Source organism: Heptranchias perlo, chromosome 29, assembly GCF_035084215.1.
Source record: "Heptranchias perlo isolate sHepPer1 chromosome 29, sHepPer1.hap1, whole genome shotgun sequence".
Lineage (NCBI taxonomy): Eukaryota > Metazoa > Chordata > Chondrichthyes > Hexanchiformes > Hexanchidae > Heptranchias > Heptranchias perlo.
The window spans coordinates 32,378,620-32,391,851 of record NC_090353.1 but is presented as its reverse complement, the minus strand read 5'-3'; the positions used below and the strand labels follow the sequence as shown (position 1 = coordinate 32,391,851).

The following is a 13,232-nucleotide window of genomic DNA, read 5'->3' as shown; positions in this document are numbered from 1 at the left end:
GTAACAGAACACACTGGAAATGCTGACTGTTTTACATTCGATTCTATTATCTGACTGCTCCAGTAATCACCTCTAGTTATGCATCTTTTGGTAGGGGAAGTGATTATGTAAATCCAAGCTCTGGTATAAGCTATGTACCGAATGCTGGAACATGCTCTGTGGTTTGGTTCATCATTGAAATGTTACACAAAAGCTTTTGAAATCGCACTGGTCTGTGACCAAGAGCTAACTGACTGTGATTAACACAGTAATGAAACTATTAGTCAAAGTGCTTCAAAGCAGGACACTTGTTAGGATTAATAGGAAAGTTAGAGTGCTCCCCAATGACATTTCTAAGTTGGCCATTAAATGGGTGCTTTAAGCGATCAGTCGGTAAACGCACTGCCCAATGTGACTAAACAATAGCAGCTGGCATTCATATATCACCTTTAATATAAAGTGGCCCAAGGGACTTCACAAATTGGCAATAAAGAAAGAAAGACTTGCATTTATATAGTGCCTTGCACGTCCTCGGGACCTCCCAAACCCCTTCACAGCCAATGAAGTACTTCTGAAGTGTAGTCACTGTTGTAATGTAGGAAATGCGGTGGCTAATTTGCATACAGCAAGGTTCCACAAATAGTAATATGATAAATGACCAGATAATCTGTTTTTTAGTGATGTTGGTTCAGGAATAAATATTGGCCAGGACACCGAGGAGAACTCCTCTTCAAAACAGTGCCACAGGATCTTTTACATCCACTTGAGAGGCCAGACAAGGCCTCGGTTTAACATCTCATCTGAGAGATGGTACTTCCAACAGTGCAGCATTCCCTCAGTCTAGATTATGTGCTCAAATCTCTGGAGGGGGATTTGAACTCATAACCTCTTCACTCAGAGGCGAGAGTACTTCCACTGACACCTAGAAAAGAAACAGACACCAAGCTAGGAAGGGAGAGATTAAGAAGGATGAACCAAAAGCTTGGTCAAAGAGATGGGTTATGAGCAGGTTTTTAAGGGTGGAGAGAGAGAAGTGAAAAGATGCAGGGGTTTAGGGAGAGAGCTCCAGCGAGAAGGACTGAGGCGACTGAAGGCTCTGCAACCAATCGTGGGGCAAAGAGAAGGGAGGAGGGGGATATACAGGTAGGTGGAGTTAGAGGAACAAAACATTTGGTAGGGGATATAGGGCTCAAGGAGATTGCAGAGAAAGAATGGGGTGAGGCCAGAGAGGGATTTAGAGATGAGGGCAAGGAGTTTGGATTAACTGCACTGGGGACAGATCACCAGTCAGTGAGGATGGGGTGATGGGTGATCAAGATTGAGTGCGTAACAGGATACAGGTACGGGAGTTTCGGCCAAATTGAAGTTTATAGAGGGTGCAGGAGGGTGGAATTGAGCCATACGAATCAGGAAGGTCCTAGGTTTTATTGTGAGTCTATGTTGTGTCAGCTGATATAAGCCGAGGTGGTGACAGGGGTGCTACAATTGGGATTTAGTACCCCGGCCAAAAACAATTAGCAGATCCTCCTGATCACGACTGAGCGATTCCTAATGGAACATGCACCTATTTGGATGCCAGGTGAGAACAGGGTCGGACTCAGTTGTGGTGCCTGTTACAGTTAAATAACTTGTCGATATTGTCGAGGCCCAGACTTGAAGAGTGGTTCCAAAGGGCAATTGGTTCTCATGGAACCGTTCTCCAAAAAAGAGCCAATACTTCAGGAGGGGAGGAGGAAAAAGAACAAAATAAAATCCCTTCTGCATTTGTGCGTGCGTGCCCAATATGTACATTTGTGGGGGAGGGGAGAGAGCCAGATTTAGCCTAAGGTCTTCTGTAAGTTTATTTTGGTGAGTTGAACTCAACAACAACACAACTTGCATTTATATAGCACCTTACTGGAGTAAAACATCCCAAGGCGCTTCACAGGAGCGATTATCAAACAAAATTTGACACCATGCGACGTAAGGAGATATCAGGACAGGTGACCAAAAGCTTGGTCAAAGAGATAGGTTTTAAGGAGCGTCTTAAAGGAGGAGAGAGAGGTTGAGAGGTTTAGGGAGGGAATTCCAGAGTTTAGAGCCTAGGCAGCTGAAGGCACGGCCTCCAATGGTGGGACGATGAAAATCGGGAATGCGCAAGAGGCCAGAATTGGTGGAGCGCAGAGATCTCGGAGGGTTGTGGGGCTGGAGGAGGTTTCAGAGATAGGGAGGGGCGCGGCCATGGAGTGATTTGAAAACTCACTCCATATGTGGTTTCACCTCACTTCGGTTTTGAGTCACAATCTTGCCGGACAAGCGGAGCTCAGTCCTGAAGAAGTCAGCCATTCAAGGCTCACAGTAAAGTCTGCAATATGTGTGACACTGCACCACATGAATGCAAACCACCGTTGCCTGGATACCAGTAGGAAAAGTGGCCTCTGTCAAGTGTCACTCTGGCACCTCCTGCCCCTCGGGAGTTGCTGTTGATTTTTTTCCAAAATGTCACACTGTTTTTCTAAAAAAAAAATGTATTCAAGAACTTGCATATAAATTAAAAAATACTCTTTGTTTTTGAATTTCTCAATTGTGCTTTAAAACAACTTCAAGTGATTTTTCTTCCGATTTCAAGGGAAGAAAAGAGATGTGGGTGTTTTGAAAACTGAACAGCCTGAGGGAGGGGGAGGGGGAGAGAGAGAGAGGCAGGTGTCGAGCTGGGGGAGGGGGTGTCTGTTGCTTTGAGAAATGTGTTTTTCTCCACAGCTCTTTTTTAAACGAAACTGTGGGGTAGAATTTCCGTGGGAATTTTTCCAATCTCCCGCCGAAGTTCAGATCGATGGAAAGCCCGGAGAATCGGCATAAAGAGCCGTTCACCTCGTTTCTTGGGGGTTTCCACCAATCTCTAGGGTTGCCAACTCTGGTTGGACCTATTCCTGGAGGTTTTATCACATGACCTCCCACCCCGCGCCCCCCCCCCGACTCTCCTTCCCCGCCTTCCTACGGCCAATTGGAAAGCGAACAGACTCTTCGTTACCTGATGGGACGATTCTTGACTGTCAGTCAAACAGACTTCTTTCCCATCTCTAATATTTTAATAACCAATAAACGAAAATGTTCAAAGAAAATGAAAGAAACGCACAATTTTGTTTAATGCCCCCAATGGCTTATCTCCCGAGTGTTGCTCGCAGCTGCGTCCTGGAGATTAATCATTTAAGGGGAGGCTGGATAAACACATGAGGGAGAAAGGAGTAGAAGGATATGTTGATGGGGTTAGATGAAGAAAGGTGGGAGGAGGCTCGTGTGGAGCATAAACACTGGCATGGACCAGTTGGGCCGAATGGCCTGCTTCTGTTCTGTACATTCTATGTAATTCTATGGAATCTTTAATTCCTGGAGATTCCATTACATTCCTGGAGGGTTGGCAACCCTAGCAATCTCCCACTGAAATCACGGCCGGAGATCGGGAAAACTCCCACGCGGAAATTCCCCGCCTTTTCTCTGAGGTTTCTGCCGATCTACCGCCGAAGTTATGGAGGGAGAACGGGAGAATCCCCGTGACATTTCTCTCCCGGTTACTTATGCTTTCTTGCTGATTTTCTCTCTTGGCCTCCTCTCCCGAAGTTGTTGATTCGTCACTGGAATATCTGAGGCCCCGATTTTAACTCCCTCCCCGCACTCTCCCCCTCCCCTCCGCCTGGCGGAATCCAGGCCGGGGCGAGGGAGGGGGGGGGGGTGGGCAGTTAAAATAGAGTGGGGGACTTCCCACTCCCTTCCCGCCCCAAGCCAGTGGCGTCCCCTTTAAATACTCAGATCGGGCTCCGAGGACGCCAAAAAAAGTGGGGAAAAGTAAAAATATTGGCTCCGATTTAAACTAACCCAAGCCACCTCCCCTGCCTGCCGAAAAATGGGGGCAGTTAAAATGAGGGCGGTCACTTAGCCCCTCTGATCTCGCTGTCTTCCCACCATGCCCCGATGTTAACCTGCTCTTTCAAGCAGACGAGCGGGATACCCGCAGGAAGGCAGCGGGATACTTCTTTAAATATGCAGATGGCATCCCGATGACGTCGGGGGGGACACGAGTGGAAATATTAGTCGGAGGCCTGAGGGGGGGAGGGGTGAGGGGGGCGGGCGAGGGCGGGCGAGGGCGGGCAGGGAAAAAATTCGTAACATGGAAATAGGGGCTAAAGATTTTAGATAAAGGTGACAGATCATCCAGGCGTAAATGTCAACAAGATGATCGGATGTGTGTGGCAGCAGGGAAGTTCTTTTTATGAACTTATTATTTTTGGACACGGAGAGTGACAACTACATAAACGTCTCACCCTCAAGAAAAGCAACCCTGTATCTCCAGAACGGGCAGAGAGCCAAAGAAATGACCAACTTTCCAGGTATCTCCCCAGACAGAATCAAACCGCCAGGAAAACTAAGAAGCCCGGAATTCAGCCCGGAATGCTTAACCTTTTAGACCACGCTGATGGCCGTGTTCTGGGAATCGCGGACACCTGGAGCTCCTATCGGGAATCTGCGCGCCCTTGCGGTCTGCGATTTTCTGCCCGTTATCCGTGAGCGAATGTGAAATCTTGAGTGTGCAATTTTCTGATATAGGAGCATAGGATTAGGCCGTTCGGCCCCTCGAGCCTGTTCCGCCATTCAATTAGATCGTGGCTGATTTGTATCTTAACTCCATTTTCCGGGCTAGGTTCTGATATGCGCTCCTGCAGCTGCAGTTCTGTGCCGAGAATGGCAAAGTGGAAAATCTCCCCTCGTGTTCCCACTTTTCCTCTTGTGAATACCCCCACCCCCCGCCCAACACCTTTGCCTCACCGTTGGAGGCAGTGCCTTCAGCAGCCTAGACCCCGTGTTCTCGAATTCTCAACCTCTCCATCTTCTTCTACTCCTTACGTCAGCTGTGGCTCAGTGGGTAGCACTTCTGCCAGTGAGTCATGGGTTCGAGCCCCACACCAGAGACTTGAGCACATGATCCAGTGCAGCACTGCCTTTCGGGTGAGACGTTAAATCGGGGCCCCGTCTGCCCTCTCGGCAGGTGGACGTAAGAGATCCCACGGCACCATTTCGAAGAAGAGCAGGGGAGTTCTCCCTGGTGTCCTGGCCAATATTTTACCCCTCAACCAACAACTAAAATAAATTATCTGGGCGTTATCTCATTGCTGTTTGTGGGATCTTGCTGTGTACAATTGGGCTGCGTGTTTCCTACATTACAACAGTGACAATACTTCAAAAGCACGTTGGGATGTCCTGAATGCAATTCTTTCTTTCTTCTTTAAGATTCTCAAAGCCCACCTCTTTGACCAAGCTTTCGGTCACCCCTCCAAATCTCACCTTCTTGCTTTTCCACTTCACAATTCTATGAAGGGAATTCTTGGATTGTTTCGCTATATTAAGAATGCTAAATAAATTAAAGCTGTTGTTTTTATTATTGTAGTATTTACCGTTAACTCCACTTTTGGGGGTTTTCTTTCCCCGTTTACTCCTGGAGCTTCTGACTCCTTGCTGGGTTCTAGTATCTTGCCCCGGTGGTCATTATTTATGTGTAAGTCTAGTGAGTGTTGTCGGGCTATTTGACTATAGGAGCATTACAGTCCCCTGTGGTTGAATAGCCTGGCTGGCAGCACAGAGGGAGGATCGAAACAAATGTGTGTATGCTTCGGCTATTCAGCTGTGGGACCTTGCTGTGCGCATTATTGACTGTGAAGCTCTTTGGGATCCCCTGAGGATGTGAAAGGTGCTATATAAATGCAAGGTCCTTCTTTACTGTACCAGCACCAGCATGACAACTTATTTGCATTTATATGGTCTCTTAATGTCAAAAGCGTCTCAAGGTGCTTTAGAGAGGGAGGAGAAAAGAAACTATTGGGATGGACAATGAGCTAAGGTGCGAGAGTGAGGAGAGTTTTCACCAGTGTGAATGTTTCTGTTTCCCACACCAGATACCTGCGTAATGTCTCTGAGTGAGACTCACAATTTAATGCCAGTTGGTACCAATTTACAGGCCGTGGGACCTGTCCATTAGGAACGGGATTGAGTAGGCCCAAAATTAATTTCATGTAGAACCCTTACAGCCAGGAGAGGGAGCGGTAGAGAGAGCGAGGGAGAGGGAAAGGGAGAGAGGGAGAGAAAGAGGGAGAGGGGGTGAAGGGGCGATGGGGAGAAGGAAGGAAGGGCAGAGAAAGAGAGCGAGGGAGAGAGAGGGTGGGGGATTGAGAGTGAAGGGGCGATGGGGAGAAGGAAGGAAGGGGAGAGAGAGCGAGGAAGAGAGTGAGAGGTAGAGAGAGGGGGTGAAGGGAGAAGGCGTGATGGGGAGACGGGAGGAAGGGGAGAGAGTGAGAGAGACAGTGTGTCTGGCCCAGATACAAAACCAGCTCCCAGAGGTGAAAGGACCAACCCACTGCACCACCCACTTTCCCAGTAAATTCCTGGTGAGTGAGTAACCAATGTGGATTAGAGTGTTAGTCACTGATCAGGAATTCACACAGAGAAAAACTGTTATGAGGTGTCAGTTGTACAATTTCTTGTATATTTCTCATTGTGAAGACAAAATCTGAACTGTTTGCTGTTTCTTACTGTTAGTAAAAATGTGTCTTTCCAGGCAGCTGATTCGAATGTCTCCCAGGACATATACATCTGGTTGAAACCAGCTGTGCGAGACCTTGTGCTTCTGGGAATTGGCAGGACTGACACGGGTCTCATGCACTGGTCTCATGCACTGTAAAAACAAAACTAATTCCTCACCTCCACTTTTATCACTTCTCAGGTACAGAGCAACTTGTGCACACGGACTGCAGCGGTTCAAGAAGGCGGCTCACCACCACCTTCTCAAGGGCAATTAGGGATGGGCAATAAATGCCGGCCTTGCCAGCGACGCCCACATCCCGTGAACGAATAAAAAAAAAACTTCATATGTCCACTCCCCACCAAAAGTTCTCTCCAGCCATCCCCTGAAGGCACCATCAAAATCCTTGTCGGGTACAGTCCCATGGTACTGGTTGGCCTCTGGTACCTTACCAGATGGTGTCTATCCTTCATGTATGAACCTGGATAGTTTGTCTCCCAGGTTCATTCAACCTGATCTTCCTCTCACCCGATATTCACTCTTATATTTTCTAGTGTCTAAATGGTCCTTGTATATAATTTGAGCCGTAAACCTGATATAATCCGTAAATTGAGGAAAGCAAAGAAGAAAATACGAATTTAGCAGGATATAATAACTAGAATTAATATTTAGCCTCCCTCTATTGTTCTCCTTTGGTCTCCCCTCAGCATTTTGAGGATGGGCAGGTAATCCCGGGCCAAGCCCTCGTACTGTGCCACTCTGTGACAACAACAGCTTGCAGTTCAATGGTACCTTCAACTTAAAAATAAATAAATGCTTCACAGAAGCGTAAGGAGAAAACGGAGGCCGAGCCGAAGGAGATATTGGATTGGGCGACCTTGGGAGGTTTTTTTACGTTAGAGGTGCAAGTCGTCTCGTTGTTGAGCAAGAACTTAGTCAAAAAGGTGGGTTTTAAGAAGAGCTTAAAGGAGGAGAGGGAAGGTGGAGGAGTTTAGGGAAGGAATATCAAAGCATGGGGTCTATGAGGCTGAAGGCACGGCCACCAATGGTGGAGCAAAGAGGGTGGGGAAGCACCAGATGCCGGAGTCAGAAGAATAGTGAATTTGGGGGGGGGAGGTTTGTAGGGCTGGAGAAGGTTACAGAGATAGGGAGGGGAGAGGCCATGAAAGGATTTAAACAGGATAATGAAAATTTTAAATTTGAGGCATTGGGGCACCGACAGCCAGTGTGGGTCAACATGCACATGGGTGATTAGTGAGCATAACTTGGTGTGGGATATGATATGGGCAGTAGAATTTTGGATGAGCTAGAGTTTACAGAGGGTGGCCTGGTGAGGAGAGCATTGGAATAGTCGAGTCTGAAGGTGACAAAGGCATGGATGGGTTCGGGATGAAGGTGAGTGATGTTAGTGAGGTGGAAGTAGATGGTCTTTGTGATGGAGAGGTTATAGAGTCGGAAACTCGGCTTGGGTTGAATTGCAAACCGTCAGGTTCAACCTGAGATGGTGACTGGGGAGAGAGATGGAATCGGTGACAAGGCCAGAGGAAATTGCAGCTCATCCAAGGCTGGATGTTGGACCAGCAGTCTGACTGCACAGAAGCAGCAGAAGGTGGAGAGAGATGCTAAAGAGATAGAGCTGGATGTCTTCAGCGTACATGTGGACACTGACCACATGACTGCAGATGATGTTACCAAGAGGCTGCACGTAGATGAGGAAAAGGAGGCCAAGGATAGATCCTTGCGGGATAGAGTGGAGCAGAGACTAGTGCGGGATAGAGTGGAGCAGAGACTGGTGCGGGATAGAGTGGAGCAGAGACTAGTGCAGGATAGAGTGGAGCAGAGACTAGTGCGGGATAGAGTGGAGCAGAGACTAGTGCGGGATAGAGTGGAGCAGAGACTAGTGCGGGATAGAGTGGAGCAGAGACTAGTGCGGGATAGAGTGGAGCAGAGACTAGTGCGGGATAGAGTGGAGCAGAGACTGGTGCGGGATAGAGTGGAGCAGAGACTGGTGCGGGATAGAGTGGAGCAGAGACTGGTGCGGGATAGAGTGGAGCAGAGACTAGTGCGGGATAGAGTGGAGCAGAGACTAGTGCGGGATAGAGTGGAGCAGAGACTGGTGCGGGATAGAGTGGAGCAGAGACTAGTGCGGGATAGAGTGGAGCAGAGACTGGTGCGGGATAGAGTGGAATGGGAGACCAGTCACATCATTGCAGTACAGTACACAACCTCTGCTCTCTCCTGCCCCATTTTATCTAACAATGTTTTCACTCGGTTGGAAAGTAAAGGGTTGTCGTGTATATGGATCATCTTATAGGTGAATAATGAAGGTAGAGAACAGCATAAAAACAAACAAAACGTTCAGGGTACACATCCCAGCTCAGAATTGCTTACTAACTGTTTTGTTTTTCTTGGTTAATCGAGTAACACTTTTGGTCAAAAGGCAGCCTCGGATAACCTAACCTCAACTCAAACAAACGTTCTTAGTTATTTTGCAGCACTATTTTAGCTCATCGCATCATGTAGGGAACGTGCAAAGTTATTTTTAAATACCTAGAAATAAAGTTGGTATCCTGTTACCAGAGTGCAACGGAGATTAAAAAAAAAGGCAAATAAGGAAAAGGCAAAGTCTACACTGCCGTTAAATGGCACTTTCTTAAAAAGTGTTTTGCCATCTAGGCTTTGCGTTTCCTTTTGCAGCTTTTAAAAGTTGCCAGTGTTTTCCATCGCCCAGCTTCAGAAAATAAGGTTTCTCTTTAAGTGGCTCTTGCTGAATATTAACAGGCCCTGCTGGTCTGCTGTGATTGGGAAAGGCAAATTCCGCTTTTATTAACATGGGATTTGTCACCAGAGATTTAGCGATCGCATTCTGCAATTTAGTCTGTTTTTGGTTTTAATTGTAAAAAGTGGACAACCTGTGCCCTGCCTGTAATACAGAAAGGGACCGATAATCAGGGCCATGGGTGACTGAATAAATCAAATTACTCGGGGATTCCGGTATTTTTAATGGCGTTTTGGGGTTTCGATTTCGTGATTCCATCTGTTTTTTCTCTCAGAACACCAATTGGCCTTGATTGTAGAGAAAAAAGGAATGTGCATTTATTTACCTTCTTAACTCATCCTCAGGTTGCCCCAAAGTGCTTTACAACCAATGAATTACTTTGTGAAACGCAGTCACTCTTGTTACGCAACAGCACACAGCAAAGTCCACAAATGAATGGAAGGCTAGTTTTTTTTGTTGGCGTTGGGTTGAGGAGGAATGTTGATCAGGACATATGGAGGAACTCCTTGACCTTCTTTGAATTGAGCCTTGGATCTTTGAATTGAGCCTGTGCAGGCAGCCTTGGTTGAATGTTTCCTCTGCAAGATGGCACTTCCAACCAGGCAACGCTTCGCCTTGGTACCAGTTTGAAATATGTGCTCAGGTCCGGGAATGGGGCTTGAACCCATGACCTTCTGAATTGAGATGCAAAGGTGCGGAGATAGCTAGCACTAGTAAAATCAAAGAGACGTACCAAACCAAAACGTAATCGTTTGTCCAGCCTCAGAATTCTGAAATGTCAAAAATATATCTATTTTTTTTAAAACAAATTTTCATTAAAACTCAAGCTCGCCCCTGACAGGGTTGAGGCGAATGATAAGCACGGCTCGTTTCGTGAGGTTTCCAGATGGTAATGACAAAGAGAGTAATTAAAAACAGCCTTACCTTGACAGAAATGCTGAAGTGTTACTGTCTCGTCAGGTCAGGAGCAAACCGAAAGGCACGAACTCTCTCCAAGAGTGTGAGGGCTTGCGGAGTGAACACCCGGTATATGTTAGTCCAATGATGACATGAAAGCAAGATAGTTCTAAAGAGAGCAAATGACAACAGTTGTCTTTTTAAGAAGCTAGGCTTGACTGGGGGGGGGGGGGGTGGGGTGAGGGGGTGGGGGTTGTAGGTAGGGGCGGGGGGCTAGGGGGTTTACAAATTACAGCATTCCCTGATGCCCAGGCACAAGGGATGGTAATTAAAAATTGAACATGTGTCACTTTGGAAATTATCCCGTAGCATTAGGGCTTTAGTGCACACTGAAGGGAACAAGGGCTTCAGAGAGCCTTTGCTGACTGGATTTGTTGAGCTGAGCCAGCACCTGCTAACAGGCGGACGGTGCAAGGACAACTGGAGGGGACGTTCTCTGAGGTCGCCACTGAGGGGTTGCGTCAGCTTTGGTGGATTTCACCTTGTCGCCTCCCAGCCGCACCCCCCCACAGTGCCACATAGTTAAAGTGGGGCGGTGGGGGGGGGAGCGGAGGGGGGAAAAGCTTTGGGCCAAGCACGGGAATGAAAAGAACGAATGTCATAACCTTGGCAGTGCTGCAGGCGCTCCATGAATTCTCTACCTTCGACTTCTTTGAAGTTTTAATTAGTTTCTGCTGATCCTTTTCCGATCCAAATATTTTTCACAGATACTGCATTTGCAGTGCGCAAATTGGCTGCTGCGTTCCCTACATTACCACACTTCAAAAAGTACTTCATTGGCTGTAAAGCGCTTTGGGACGTACTGAGGTCATGAAAGGCGCTCTATAAATGCAAGACTTTCTTTTTATTTTTTGCAGAATCGGTTACAAGTCTCCGTGTACTGGCTCATGAGGCTGAGGGCTCGAATTTTAATCTCACGGTTGTGTGCTCCTTCGGACTTTCCCCTCTTGCTCCCACCCAGCTGCAAATGAACAATCTTCACTGCCTTCCTCCTCCCTGCACCCTCCCGGTGTTAAAATCAAGACAACAACAAACAACAACAATCTGCATTTATACAGCACCTTTAATGTAGTAAAACGTCCCAAGGCAATTGTAGAGGAGTGATTATCAAACAAGATTTGACATTGAGCCACGTAAAGAGATATTAGGACAGGTGACCAAAAGCTTGGTCAAAGAGGTAGGTTTTAAGAAGCGTCTTAAAGTTGGAGAGAGAGGTGGAGAGGTCTAGGGAGGGATTCTAGAGTTTAGGATGATGCAGCTGTAGGCACGGCCGCCAATGGTGGAGCGATGAAAATTGGGGATGCGCAAGAGGCAAGAATTGGAGGAGGGCACAGATCTCGGAGGATTGCAGGGCTGGAGGAGGTTACAGAGATAGGGAGGGGTGAGTCAATGGAGGGGTTTGAAAACAAGGATGAGAATTTTAAAATCGAAGCATTCCCGGACCGGGAGACAATGTAGGTCAGTGAGCACAGGGGTGATGGGAGAATGGGACTTGGTGCGAGTTAGGATATGGGCAGCAAAGTTATGGATGAGCTCATTGTACATTCTTCAAACTCTATCCCAGGATCTCAACATTGTGACATCTCCTCAGCTCCCTTACTCTTCCTTTCTCTTAGAATCCTTTAGGCTTTAAAACTCAAAGCTTGGCATCACTCAATCACCACGACCTGATTCATCTCATCTTCTCTTTGCTTTTTCAACTTTAGTGATGAGCTGCTCGTTGGGCCTTATCTTTTTGCCAGTTCTCAATTAACAAAGAGGTGTCTCATTCTCAGTTATCGCCAGTGGGGCATTGTGCTCTGGGGGTGAAGCCTGTAGGCCCGATTTTACGAGACCTGATTTGGGGCAGTTTAAGGAGGCCTCGTAAAGAGGTTGCATCATTCCACCCACCCACTTGAATTTCAGGGGTTGTTATTAACCAGTGCTCACAGGTACAAAGAAATAGGGGAAACAGCATCAACAACAACAAGGACGTCTTGTGCCTTAAACATAGAAAAACGTCCCAAGGCACTTCACAGAAACGTTATCAGACAAAAATGGACGCCAAGCCAGAGAAAGAGATATTAGGAGGGGTTGGTCAAAGAGGTTGGTTTTAAGGAGGAGATGGAGGTGGAGAGGCGGAAAAGTTTAGGGAGGGAATTCCAGATTGTAGGGCCGAGTCAAATAGTATCAGAAATAAAACTAAGAATTACAGACACTGGATGTTACAAAAGGCTGATAAATCATTCCAACTGGAAATATTAAATGAAAGCAACACATAACAGAAAAAATGTACAAAGTGCCAAAAGTCACAGCTAATTAACACCATGAAAAATACATTTCACACATGCTCAGCAGTTCTAGCAAACTCCGAAACCTAACACTTGTCAAACTTAAGATGAGGGCAACAAAAAAAAAATGTAAAAAAACCAACATGGCCTGCTCGAGCTGCATTCAAATTGCTCCGACCCTCCAGGAATGTAGAACGCACGTAGCAGGGACTTTGTTAGGTGCAAGGAAGGTTTTCTCACACAACTAAACTGTCACTCAAGGGGTTCATTTTAAGACAGTGTTAACTCCGGAAAATGGATCTTTCTGGGGTGGGTGAAGGGAGGATTTCTCCCTTTGCTATTTGCATTGAAATCTACATTGATTCTGTGCTCCTTGTTGTTGGGGGGGGGGGGTTGAGGCACTCCCAGGAAGCTCATCTCCGGCAATTGTGCCCACGGACACCTAGAGTCGAAAACAACAACAATAACTTGCATTTATATAGGGCCTTTAATATAGTAAAATGTCCCAAGTCGCTTCACAGGAGGTTATCAGACAAATTTGATGCCTTGCCACATAAGGAGATATTAGGATAGTCAAAGAGGTAGGTTTTTGGAAGCCTCTTAAAAGAGGAGAGAGAGGGAGAGGTTTAGGGAGGGAATTCCAGAGCTTAAGGCCTAGTCGGCTGAAGGCACGGCCGCCAATGGTGGAGCGATGAAAATC

General features: G+C 46.9%; 1 protein-coding gene across 1 annotated transcript in view; it reads right to left on the bottom strand.

Annotated features, from left to right (window-relative positions):
- Positions 1–10,317, bottom strand: part of rgmd (RGM domain family, member D) — a 76,932-nt gene extending 66,615 nt beyond the window's left edge. Inside the window, exon 1 of the mRNA XM_067968729.1 lies at positions 10,230–10,317. The gene's annotated coding sequence lies outside the window, so the exon portion shown is untranslated. The remainder of the gene's footprint in view (positions 1–10,229) is intronic.
- Positions 10,318–13,232: the final 2,915 nt, after the last annotated feature.